The 14,027-nt window shown below is 42.6% G+C and overlaps 1 protein-coding gene across 4 annotated transcripts in view; it reads left to right on the plus strand.

Moving 5' to 3' along the window:
• The window catches only part of DDR2 (discoidin domain receptor tyrosine kinase 2), a 169,499-nt gene that overhangs the window by 23,060 nt on the left and 132,412 nt on the right, over positions 1-14,027 (plus strand). For all 4 annotated transcript variants that reach the window (XM_005677124.3, XM_005677122.3, XM_013975422.2 and 1 more), the window contains one exon: positions 1,673-1,818. The gene's annotated coding sequence lies outside the window, so the exon portion shown is untranslated. The remainder of the gene's footprint in view (positions 1-1,672; positions 1,819-14,027) is intronic.

The raw sequence follows: 14,027 nt of genomic DNA on the forward strand, positions 1-14,027 counted from the left end.
ACATCTAATGGAGAATTACAATTCTTCTTCTTCATGACTTTTTGAGACAGGTGTCATTGTCTCCATTTCACAAGTAAGTAGAAGCTAAGTAACTCCCAAGATTCACAGCTAGTGAATATGGAAGTGAGGAAATGAACCCGGGTAGTCTGCATACATTTTAGCCTTTGAATCCTTCAATGTAATTAGACCACATTAGCCATATGAGGTGAGGGCTTCCTTCAGGTGATGCATTTTCTGTGTCAGGAAAATTGTGATGTAACAGGGTTAGCCTTTGCCACATTAGTGCCACAGGGAACTAGTTTTCAGGAATACTGTTTGGGGGACTTTCCTGGAGGTCCAGTGGTTGAGACTCTGTGCTTCCACTGCAGGGGGCTTAGGTTTGATTCCTGGTCAGGAAGCTAAGATCTCACATGCTGCATGGGGTGGCCAAATAAAATAAAATAAAATAAAATACTTGGGGACACTTGGTGCTTCCCCCATGATGACGTGACACTGATGATAGTGAGTGTACTTTGAGAGGTTGATGTTTGTAAACATTCCTGCACAAGTAGGTGCAGAGATATTAGTACAAGTTTCTTCTGAAATAGTGAGATAAACTCCAACTAGAAAAGGACAGTAGTAGAGCAAGAGTTTGAATATTTTCTCAAATTTTGAAGGCTTCAGCTGCATGGGAACTAGACGCCAGAGGAAAGCTGTACTAACATATGTGATATCCCTTCTTGATCTGTGTGGCCACTTTATTCCCTTTAAGTTCTAGATCTTTCAATGAAGAAGCTGCCAACTTCTGGTAGCTGTTCATCGACTCACTTGGACACTGTAGCACTGATGCAGTTATATATGGTTACATCCATTCAGTGGAAAACAACAAATCTTTAGAGAGGAATGACATAACTACATATGCTAAAATGCAACTACCTCCAACATGTAAACAGAAAGCCCAAAGTGAAATGTACAGGATACTAAAACTTGATTTTTAAATTAAAAACTCTGTACATCCGTATAGTTTTACATACATGTAGGATGGTTCTAGAAAATTACTCAGTCAGCTGATAACTAGTTGTCCCTGAAGAAGGGGACTGATAGTCTGAGGTGGAATATGGAGCAGTTATTCTAGGGTGCTCTGAGGGTCCCTGCAAGTTTGTGAGACCATTTTAGGGGATCCACAAAATCAAAACTATTCTCAAAATAACATTAGGATTTGCTTTTTTTTTCACTCTCATTCTCCCACAAGTGTATGGTGGAGTTTTCCAGAGGTTAAATGACTTGCATTATTATTGTAACAAACTGAATCTAGAAGCAGATAAGAGGATCTATTTGATTAAGTCAGATATCAAAGAGATTTTTAAAAATATAAAGCAGTGTCAGTCTTCCCACTATTTTTTTTGAAAAATTTTTATAAAAATTATTATATGTGTTAACATACAATTATATCTTAATGAAATAAGTAGTAAATTTAAAATTTAGTTTTTAATTTCTAAATTGATAAATATCAATTGTGTAACCCCTATAAACAAAATCTCTGAGGATCTGTCAAATTCCTTCAGAGCCTGGGGCCGCTGGGAGGCTTTTGTTTAATAGTGGTGGACAGAAATGTCAAGCAGGAAAGAAAATGTGAGTGAAGAAAAAGTTTGTAACAAAGCATTGCTTTCCCTTTTTTCCCCCTTCCTAAAAGGAGATCCACAACTGGTCTGGGGTTCAGTGCTCTAGAAAGTTCTAAGGCTGTGCCTTGAAGCCAAGAAGCTGCAATAATTGAAGAGAAGCAGAGGCCAGCTGTTCCTGAGTATCCTGTCCCTCGGAGAATGCTCTGCACCCATTGATGTAAGTACACTCTTCTAGCCACAGATGATTGGGGGTGACAGTGTGGCTCCCCCGAGCCCCTCACTTACCCTGGTTGGTGTCATGGAGAAAGGTGAACCTTGGGTTCTGTCCTTGTTGTTGTTGTTCAGTTGCTAAGTTGTGTCTGACTCTTTTGGAACTCCATGGACTGTAGCCCACTGGGCGCCTCTGTTCATGGGTTTTCCAGGCAAGAATGCTGGAGTTGGTTGTCATTTCCTTCTCCAGGAGATTTTCCTGGACAAGAGATCGAACCCACACTTCCTACATTGGCAGATGAATTCTTTACCTCTGAGCCACCTGCGAAGCCCTGTATCCTAGAGCTGATAGCAAACGAAAAGGTCATGGGTTCGATCATATAGGGAACTTGGTGTTGAATGTCCATGTTCTCTTTGCACGTCAAGGATCCGGTTGTGGCCAACCCAGAGTAAATGTTCATCCTAGGGTGTCCTGGACCCCCAGCTCTGAGTGACCCAGGATCTCTAGGTCTCCCTGTTTTTACAGGACCCACTGGAATCTCTGGGTTTCCTGGATCAATCTAGGCCTCTTCTAATAGTACAATTCCATTTAGAAAAAGTTTAAATCAATTTCCTGCTTTCAGCAATAATTTGAAGTGGTTTAGAAAAAAACCAACTTAATAGAACTACTAAAACCAGGATAAAAGAACCAGAGCCCTATAATGAGGTTTGGGAGAATTAAAAGCACAAGAAAACCTAGCCAGGGATGCTAATTGCAGATAAGTGGGCCACTCAGCTCCAGGTCTCAAGGCAAAAAAAGAAGCATGATATACTGCAAAGCTTCATGAGGAAACCAAAGCACTTGCACAGGTCCAGGTGGTCAGCTGTAGGTGAAGTTTGGTTTGAAGGAGACTTCTCAGTTCATCTGTTACCAACTAAACTAGGTCTGTGGTCATTTCATGCATCTGAGACCCTCTCAGTCCATAGGTCACCAAAGGCAGAGAACATCTCCTTCATGCCTGTATTCCTAGTGTGGGTTCTGGCAAGTGGGAGATGCTCACTGAGGACCCCGTGCCTTGACTTAGGCTTACATCTAACTTGCAGCTTCTATGACACTTGTTGAATGAATGCACAGTTGGACATTCCTCAATCCTTGGGATGAAGGATGAAGGGCAGGTGGGTAAAGTACTATTTCCTCACCTTCCCCAGGAGATTTCCTCTCACTAACAATGCTCCTGGGATTATACTCCTTTCTGGTTATTGTCTAGGTAACTGCCCACCTTCCCCCATTACTCCTTAGCCTACTTGTGTGATAAAATAACTTGGGTCCCTTTCTTCCCATAGATTGCCCCGAAGCCAATTCCCTTCCATCCTTCATTCCTTCGTTTCCTCCTTCCAACAGATTCTTGATACTGGAGAGCTAAGTGTTCTTTAACTTGAGTCTTCACGGTGTACATTTCAGAATGAAGAATCGATAGCTGCATTTAACCGCTAACCAGAGGTTATTGCAGAGTCTCTCTATTCCATTTGACTGTGATTTGACTCTCCCCATTTGACTGACTCCATTTGACTCTCTATTCCATTATTTATCTGTGATTCATTCTGTTTTACCTCTCAGAAGGGTAAAAGTACTCATCATTGTGGTCTTTTCTTCCCCTGCCACCCAATCTTACTGACTATTTCTAGAAAGTATTAGTTCAATATCCAAGATGTGCTATAAGTAGCTTTGGCTTGAGCACCTTGTCCGTGTGCACCCCACCCTCCCCATCCTAGTGTTATGCCCAGAATTATCTCAGGTACTTTGGATTCATTCCACCCTGCTGGTCTCCGCTGGTGGCTAGTGCAGACTTCCTTCTTTTCTCAAATGATGAGACCAAGTATTTCAATCTGTTTAAAGACTCGATAAGTTTCAGCTTCCTGTGTCTCTTATTAATAGGAAGAGCAAGTATTTAGCATCTAAACTGGAACACTTGTGAGGGAAAAGGAGCGTTATTAATAGAAACTCTGGATATTTGCTCACCGACTTTTCAAAGATCTTGCCTTTCCAATGAAGGCTGAGCGCAGAAGGTCAACAAGTGCCTTTGGAGATAGATTCCCTGAATTCTGTTCAGTTATCTGTATTGGGCCGAGGGGATCTGGCATAGACTTCTTAGCGCTGAGTGTTTCTAATAAGCCAGTGGAGAGCCTGTCCTCTTCTGGATGGCAGAGCTCCCACGGGAGACAGGCAGGATTCCCACAGAACTGGCGGCCCTGTTTGTGAGACCCGGTGGTGCCGCCCGTCCTCCTCCGCCCTTGCTCCCCTCCTTCCCGGCGCCCCCGCCGCCCCCTCTGCTCCCTTCCCCGGTTCCCGTTTTCGGATCCCCATTCCCTTGCTCTGCCTCCCCCTCCTCTCTGCTCTGTGCCTTTTTACTGCTGTTCTGTCTCCTCTCTCCCTGCTCTTTCGCTATTTTCTGCTCCCCATTTGTCACTCGCACGTTCTTCCTTTCCCTCTCTCCCAAAATGGTTCTTTCAACACTGTTGGAGGGCAGCTTAGAAGAACACTGCTGCCAAACTGACTTTCTCCTTTAAAGGAAAAGCTTGTATTTCCAACTGTAGCTTGATTTTCCTTCACGAGCTGCAGGCCGTCCTTTTCTCATTGCGAGTGGCCTGTTTCTCAAGAGCACCTCTGATGGGAAGTTCTGGTTTCGTGTGTCCTGGGGGACATGTGTGCTGAGGCATGAAGAAAGCATGAGGGGGCGGTGTTGGAGGTGGGGGGTGGGTGGAAGTTGGGGCCGTGACAGGGGCAAACCCTGGAGACGCCTGCTTAGTCACAGAATGGATTACAGTTTAGATAAATGACACAGTTTACAGTTATCGCAGGTTTACTGAGATAAACCTGAGGGTCTGAGATTTTGGAGTTGGACTGTGCCTGGATCGTTTTAGAGTAGGCAAGATCCTGGTCAGCGTCTAAGCAGGGAGCCCCCACTATGGAGGGTGTGTGACTGCAGGACAGCAAGGAGCCGGATAGACTGGGAGGAAGCTAGCCCTGTACAGAGACGGGGGTGGGGTGGGGTGCGATGCACCGGAGGTGGGCAGGTTGACTCAGACATTTCCGGATGAACCAGGCTCCAAAAACAATCTGAAAAGCAGAACCTGAGGGCAGACTACAGTGATCTGAAAAAGAACTGGTGGGCTAGGCAACGTGCTCTTTCTTTTTTTTTTTTTTTTCTCATGGGATCCAAGGACTTTGCATAGTATTTTCACTTAATAAAATAACACTGTTTACTGAGCCCCTGTGATATGTAAGTGACTCTGGAAGAGACTTGGAATGCTTCAAGTATAAATGAGAAATAACCCAGCCTAAGCTGCTCATGGCTAACAACAGAGAGAAGTAATGCGGAAGAGAATTCCCTCCAAGCAGGTGAGGATGTGTTGAGAGAGTGATGAAAGGTTGAAGGGAAGAGAGCAGCAATTGTGGCTGGGCGGGTCAGAGGATAAATGCCTTGACTGCGGAGGGGGTGTGGCTTGGAGGCCAGGCAGAGATTCGATACACAGAGAAAGATGTAGTTCGCTCATTATTGATGGAGCGGACCTAGACAACAAGGACGCAGAATGACCAGTAAACAAGGATGGAACTGGGCATACAGTTGGAGAGGAAGGAGGAAATAGCCATCTCCCAGGAGCAGAGGTTTGGGGAGGAGGAGTGGTGAAAGACAGAGTTGCAAAGGAGGGAGTTTCCAGCCTGCTCACTGGCTGGCTTGAGACATCTGGATACCATCCTTGAAATCCAGCATCTGTGTGGAACATGCTCCAGGCAGGATGGATGACTTTGCTTTGGGAGATGCTCATTTCCGATGCCCCTCTTGCTGAGTGTGGTTGCATTTCTGAACCAGATTTTTTATTTTTTTGATAGTTGCTCAGTCATGTCCAACTCTTTGCAACCTCTCCTTAATTCTCCCGGCTAGAATACTGGAGTAGTTAGCCATTCCCTTCTCCCGGGGATCTTCCCAACCCAGGGATCAAACCCAGGTCTCCTGCATTGCAGGTGGATTCTTTACCAGCTGAGCCACGAGGGAAGCCAGAGAATACTGGAGTGGGTAGCCTATCTCTTCTCCAGCAGATCTTCCTGACCCAGGAATTGAACTGGGGTCTCCTGTATTACAGGTGGATTCTTTACCAACTGAGCTACCAGGGGAGTGAACCAGATTTAAGGTGTCATAACAATAAGCCTTCAGGGGGAAATATCTAGGGACCTCAAAATATATATGCACGAAACGCTTTGAGCTAGTGTTTTCTAAGATCTCAACCTCTTGCTTTGGCTTTAGTCTTTGTAGCTTTTAAGAGGAGATTTAAGGGTCAGTCACAAACTGTTTTGCCCTCAGAGTTGATCTAGGGCTGCTATAAAGAATCTTATTTCCATTGTTTCCATTTTCAATACTCTATAATTTCTCATATTACATCAGCTCTTTCATTCTGCTATTGTGGGCTGAAGGAATCATATTGTGTTTCTGGCTAGAAATGTTCACTGAATTTCCTCTTGACCGTGAGCTTACTCAAAATTCCTGCTTCCTGGATTACAGAGCCCCTCATTCCTCACTTTATGATGGATGAGAAGGATTGGGGTCTTCCTGCTAGACATTCACAGCATTTGTCAGGGTTTTTCAGTGATGTCTCATTGTCTTACAAAAGACATTCACACTGTCTCTTGTATTGATTACTTTTTTATGTGTATGAGGTTCCACTTGCATACCCCCCCCACTCCCATTCCAAAAGATTGTGAGACCCTCTTAGTCATGGTCTGAGTATCTGTCAGTTATTTTGGCTTTGGCATAATATTTAGCATAGTATCATCCATGTATTATTTTGTTTGGAGGTAGAGAAACTGAGTGGATATCTGTGGGCTTGATGAAGGTGAAAGAGAGTTAAAAAGTTGGCTTAAAACTCAACATTCAGAAAACTAAGATCATGGCATCTGGTCCCATCACTTCATGGCAAATAGTTGGGGAAACAATGGAAATAGTGAGAGATCTTATTGTTTTGGGCTCCAAAATCACTGCAGATGTTGACTGCAGCCATGAAATTAAAAGACACTTGCTCCTTGGAAGAAAAGCTATGACCAGCCTAGATAGAATGTTAAAAAGCAGAGGCATTACTTTGCCAACAAAGGTCCATCTAGTCAAAGCCATGGTTTTTCCAGAAGTCATGTATGGAATGTGAGAGTTAGACTGTAAAGAAAGCTGAGTGCTGAAGAATTGATGCTTTTGAACTGTGGTGTTGGAGAAGATGCTTGAGAGTCCCTTGGACTGCAAGGAGATCCAACCACTCCATCCTAAAGGAAATCAGTCCTGAATATTCATTGGAAGGACTGATGCTGAAGCTGAAACTCCAACACTTTGGCCACCTGATGCAAAGAACTGACTTACTAGAAAAGACCTTTATGTTGGGAAAGGTTGAAGGCGGGAGAAGGGGCCGACAGAGGATGAGATGGTTGGATGGCATCACCAATTCAATGGACATGAGTTTGGGTGAACTCTGGGGGTTGGTGATGCACAGGGAGGCCTGGTGTGCTGCTGTCCATGGGTTGCAGAGAGTCGGACATGACTGAGCGACTGAACTGAACTGATGGGTGGGCTGCTGGTACCCACCAGTTCCTATGTTCTACCCCAGTGTTGGGTTTTGTGGAGCATCTCTAAATGGATCTTTGCTAATTAAAGCAACATCCACTGACAGCATCAGTATCACCTGGGAGCTTGTTTGAAAATACGGAATTTCAGGCCTCAGAATTTGCAGTTTGATTAGATTTGAGACACATTGGTTTCCAGATACATTGCATACAGATCACCTTGTAATCATGTTTAATGCTGGTTCTGATATTTTTAGAGGTTAGTTAGATGATGGTAGAACAAACAGGCCTGCTTTTGTAAATAAAGTTTTATTGAAACCTAGCTATGCTCATATATTTACGTATTGTCTGTGCCTTCTTTTGTGCTACATCAGCTGAGTTGAATAGTTGCAGCAGAATTCTTATGGCCCACAAAACCTAAAATATTTACTATCTGGGCCTTTTCAGAAATATGTCTGCTGACCTCCAGTGTATGAGATGAACCCTGCTTCCTTAGAGGAAAGGAAAATAACAGTGATTCTTGCCCCAGTGGCAAAATTTGCAAGCCCATGTTAACCCACCATGGAGAAGTTGATTGATTAAATCTTAATTCCCAAGCAGGCAATGAAGATTCCCGAGCCCCAAAGTGATGCAAATAATGGTACCAAAGAGTCTGTGACTTTCTAAGGTCCATTTCGTATTGCCTTCCTTCAAGAAACCATTGTGATTTTATTGAAATGGCACATCTCAAACTGATTCTGTTAATTGCTCAAAATGAGTCCGACTTTTCTCAGGAATTGGGAAGAGCTAAAAGGAAATTCTGAATAGAAATATTTGGGACGAGGGAATAAAAGCAACTTTTTCTGGTTTGGGTAGATTCTGCATTTTTACTACTGAAATCATACCCACCCCTGGGGTGCTCACTGGGTAGCCAGATTCAGGCAGCGGTGTGGGCTTGACGTCTTTCTTTTAATTCCCTGGGAGAATCCCGCCACCTGTCTCTTATTTGGGGTTTTTTAATTGTGAAATGGTGGCACATACAAGCTCCAGGCTTACTGCATGTGTACAAGCATAGGAAGACAGAAGGCAGAGATTGGGCTGTGAAGCAGGAAGTACAGAACGGGGGCTGCTGGCACAGAGGCATCTGCTCCACAAATGCAGTGGAGCGGGAGGCTGCGGGAGGAGAGAGGCAGCCCCATGTAATTGCTTGAGGATGTGGGTGCACCGCTCTGATCTTCAAGTCTTGGAGATCCTGGCTCTCCTTCTTCCAAAACCGACTTTCAGAGGAGGTAGGCGTAGGAGAATTAGCATCCGTTTTCCTTACACAGAGTTATCTGGAACCACAGGGGTTTCGTGTGGAATTCTGAGGGAATCTTTGCTGTGGCAATTGGAACTCTGGTCTTACTTATTGTAGTTTATTTTCCATTGTCTGCAAAGCCCAGGACACTACAAAAGGTTTTTTTGATGCAGTGGAGTAGAAAGAAGTGGGGAGTCCTCTTCTCAATTCTAGAACCTACCAACCAATTCTGCAAGACTGTAGCAGTGAATAGGACCTCCAATGTTGAGAACCACCTGCCCTGTTCCCAGGGAGCCTTCCTGGAACTCCCTAAGCTGCATTAGCTGGTTAGCTCAGCTGGTCAGAATGTGGTCGTTTGGAAGCCAAAGTTACTGTTTGGACCAATATTTCAGCCATTCTCTCCATAGGAGGATGCATAATGTACTCATTTGTTCCTTCATTCTTTCTGTCACTCAGTGAATATCCATTGAAAACCTACCATGTCACAGAATAGGGAAAAACATGAATTGGAGAGTCCGGCAAACCCAAATTCAGATTCTAGTTTCCCTATCTGTGAGCCAACAACTCATTCAAGTTCTAGGTCAGTTGACATGTTTCTTCCCTTCGCTCCCACCTTCCCTGGACTCTCCCTGAAACTGTGGATTGGGCTGAATGATGTTATTTTTCTACGTTTGGTGCAAATTCTGCATATTCTGTCCTGACACCATATTATGTGGGAATTATTCGTTTAGGTTTCTGTCTCTCTCCTCAGATCGTTAAGTCACTAACGGCGAAGATCTTCTTGAATACATGTTCACCCTTAATTTCTGACACATGTTAGAACTTAAACATAATCTGTTGCACCAAAAGAATATAAATTCCTTCAAGCATGATTTTCTCATCTGTAAAATGAAGGTGACGAGAACACACCCTGCGATTTTGTTGTAAGGGTTAAATCACAACAAGATATTGCGTGAAGAGTTTGGGATGTTTGGAAGAGTGCTCTATAAGTATAAAGTGCCCACACATTGTGCTTCTAGTTTCTGGATTGATTGAGATTTGGTAGAAGAGAAGTCCAAGAGAATTGTGAGGATGCAAGGAGATGTCTTGGTCCATTTTTCCTGCACTGGATGATTGCGGGAGGACCTGGAAACTCAGGTTTGTGAGCCACAGTTTGGGTGTATGAGTTGACGCTGGACAGTTTGTTCCTGCAAACTCTGTCTCTTCCACTAGGTTATCTACTCACAGCAGTGGGTACGTGCCTTGTTTATTTTTTTTATGTTTATGCTTTTTATGTATCTAAGCACTACTAAGAAAGTGAATAAGTAGATAACTGATGTTGATGGGCACTATGAAGCCAAAATCTCCTGACCCCTACATCTCCCCATATTCCTGGCTTGTATCTGTCTTGTCTTGAGAACATGGATAGTAGGGCCATTCTATAGAGAATATAGATTGGGGGAGAAAAGAGTAAGTTCTATTTGAAACAAGTTGAGTGTGAGAGCTGGCGGCCAAATATGCAGGACTAGGGAACTAGAAAGTGGTAGAAGCTGATGCCTTCTTATTTAATTTTTCATATGTCTGTTTCAGCTCCCAGAACCAGACATAGAGCTCATTGTATAGCTCCCATGGTGCTTAGAGCTCACTCATTAAAAAGCAGATGCTAAACATTTATTGACCCATTGCAAAATGCTGGGCCCTGTTTCCCATGTAGGTAACAAAGAACTGCTGCAGATGTTGGAGCAGAGTTGTAAGATAATATGACTTCTGCTCCAAGAAGACCTGACCTTGCTGTGATGGATGATAAATACTGGAAGGGAGAGGAGGTGGGGGTGGGGAGGCCCAGCAAGAGAGCAGGTGGGTAGTGAGGGAGTGAAGCAGACCTCTGCCAGAAGGGATGGAGAGGAGGAGGCCTGATTACATGAAAGGTTGATGACTCATCTCTCTCTATACCATTAGCACTAAAGAAGTCTCCCTGCTCTGGGAGGAACAGTGACCAGCCTTGGGTGCCTTTGGAATGAAAGCCAGTGACTGTATCCAAGGGAAGATAATGAGAAACACACAGGCTGTGAAGATCAGGAATGCACCACAAATCTTTTTGTTGCAAAACTTCACTTTCCAAAGCCCTGGGCAAGGGTGCAGAAGCCTCTTTGTGTGAACTTGGCCTCTTTACCAGGAAATGCAAGTGGAATCTCCCTTGATAAATCATAGGACAGATCATATCCAAGAATCTGAAAGGCTGGCAGAGAACCTGGGTGGAGTAGTTGATGAGGAAATGGAGGGTCGTGTAGCCCTGATCAGAAGACAGGAGAAAGCAGCATTGTAAAAATTGCCCCAGGGTGGTAGACATTAAATCTCATGTAAGCATCTGCTGCCCTATCCCCAGTCCCGGCAGTCTACCATTATGGAGAGTGTTCTTTTCTTCAAATATGAAATTTTTTTTTTAATTGGAGAAAAGCCATTAAAAAGGAGAAACTGCTTTCATTCAACTAAAAACTCTGGCAATTCTATATATGTAAAAATTATATATATATATATATATACACTGTATATACTCCAGAATTATGTCAGTTCAACAAGATATATGAATGGCCTTAAAAATGTCCCTGCTATTTCATGTAGGAGTTTAATTTTTATGAATCTGTTCTAAGTAAATATACCGAAAGGGAAAAAATGTAAACAAAACATGAAGCATTAGATACAAAAATGAAATAATCTAAGTGGCCATGAGGGCATGGTTAAGTGTATAGGTTTTAAACCTTTGAAATGATGGGTTTGAGAATTTTAATTGTAGGTATTTATTGAATACCAGTGAAAGGAATTTATGTCATATTAAGAAAAATTAGAAGTTATAGAGTCAAATAAAAGTATGAGATCAGTTACATAAAAATGCAAGCAAAAAATCAAACCTTTAAAGGAAGTATACTAAAAGATTAACCATGTTTGATTTCAGATGAGGAGATTACAAGGATTGTTTTTGGTTCTTCATACAATTGAAAGTTCATAAATAATTAATATGTATGCATTACATCAGAAAAAGAAAAGAAGGTATGTATTTTTTTTTAAAGGAAGATATTGTGAAAGTATTTGTTCTTTTCAGAGAGAATGTATGAAAAATCTAGGTATCCTCTTTCCTTCCCTGGGATTCTGAGATTATTTTTATTCTCAGGAAGATCTTTTCTGAGATTATTTTTACTCTCAGGAAGATCTTTTCCTTCCTCATCACAAGTTAGTCTGTTTCTGGGGACAAAAAAATAGTGAATTTGCTGTCTGAGCTCTGTTCCAATATGTGGTACTTTTCTGTTACCTTCCTGGAAAAAAAAAAGTATGAGACACTTTGATGTGATATTCAAGGGCTATCAGCCCAAAACCCCACTTGATCTAACTTCTCATCAGTTTCCTACATGTATTTTAATTAATTGATTAATTATTATTATGGAGTTATAATTGACCTACAACATCATGTTATTTCTAGATTTACAACAGTGATTTGATGTTCCTATTCATTGCAAAATGATCCTCATCATAAGTCTAGTTACCACCTGTTATCTTATAAAGATGTTACAGTGTTGTTAACTATATTCCCCATGCTGTGCATTTCATCCTATGAATTATTTATTCCTACATGTGTTTTCCACTCAAATCAAAACCCCTCTCAGACTCATCATTTCTTGTTTGGGTCCCCACCTTCCCACTTCTGAACCTCTGCTTCTTCCTGGGGATGTGTTCACAGAGCACGTACTGAACAGCCAAGCAGAGCCGCGACCTTGCTCAGATGGCCAGGCTGATGCTGTTGTGCGGTGCTTACAGACCACTGCACCTCTCTGAGCCTCAGGTGGCACCCTGTGATAGGAGGGAGGGTGACAGGTGGTTGCCAGGGTTCCTTGCATCTCAACAGCCTGGCCAGCCTTGCTCCCTTGTGGTCCTGGGTGCGCGCCTTCATCTCTCTGCACCTCGTCTCCCATGAAGACAGCTGCCTCAAGTGCCCACGGCCCTCCTCTGCACCTGGCAGATTCTACACTTCCCAGTTCACTGTTCCTTGTCCTTCATGATATATCCCAAGAAGTTCCAGTTAACAGTGAGTGTGCACACCAGTCCCTTGGCCACTTACATTTACTGCCTTGTATCAAAACCGTGGTGCATGCCAAGGATGTAAAATGTACTATCATTTGAAAACATTTTAACCCCAGGGAGAGGAAAACAAATTAAGTGAACTTTGAGGTGAAGTTGCATACTTCTTTAAATCCTTTTTTTTTTTTTTTACTTTTTATCTTACATTGGAGTACAGTTGAATAACAATGTTGGGTCGTTTCAGCTGCACAACCGTGATTCAGTTATACATGCACCTTTATCTATTCTTTTTCAAATTCTTTCCTCAATTAGGTTGTTACAGAATATTGAGCAGAGTTTCCTGTGCTATACAATAGGTCCTTGTTAGTTATACATTTTATTATTTTTTTTCACTTTTTTATAGTGTTTATTTTTACTTTCTTTTTTTAAATTTTATTTTTTTTTTACTTTACAATATTGTATTGGTTTTGCCATACATCAACATGAATCCACCACAGGTGTACACGTGTTCCCCATCCTGAACCCCCCTCTCACATCCCTCCCCGTACCATCCCTCTGGGTCATCCCATTGCACCAGCCCCGAGCATCCTGTATCCTGCATCGAACCTAGACTGGTGATTCGTTTCTTATATGGTATTATACATGTTTCAATGCCATTCTCCCAAATCATCCCACCCTCTCCCTCTCCCACAGAGTCCAAAAGACTGTTCTATACATCTGTGTCTCTTTTGCTGTCTCGCATACAGGATCATCGTTACCATCTTTCTAACTTCCATATATATGTGTTAGTATACTATATTGGTGTTTTTCTTTCTGGCTTACTTCACTCTGTATACTCGGCTCTAGTTATACATTTTAAATATAGCAGTGTCTACATGTCAATCAAGGTCCAATAGAGCCCAACATGTGACCCCCACTTATATAAGGGGAGAGAGTTATTTACAATATTTAGACTATAACATTTCTGAAAATCCTTAGAAAAATTACCCATGAGTCCACAGTAAGTCTGTGTTTCTTTGTTTTGAGTCAGAGCAATTTTTTTTCTTTTTCACCAGCATATAAAAATGAAACTCATAGGAATCTGAACAACAACAGCCACCAGAGGGTGTATCCCCCTTCTATCAACCATTAGTTTAACCTGCAGTTCCATGTACAATTTATACCACAACCAGAGTCCTCACTGTCTTCAAGTTTCTACAAATACTTTGCTCCCCTCCTTTCTCTCCACTTCCCCTGTGCTCACGTGGGACAAAAATAAGAGGTTGGTTGAGGTAACCAAAGATATGCTCCAATGTCAAGAGCATCTTTG

Source organism: Capra hircus, chromosome 3 (genome assembly GCF_001704415.2).
Source record: "Capra hircus breed San Clemente chromosome 3, ASM170441v1, whole genome shotgun sequence".
Classification (NCBI taxonomy): Eukaryota; Metazoa; Chordata; class Mammalia; order Artiodactyla; family Bovidae; genus Capra; species Capra hircus.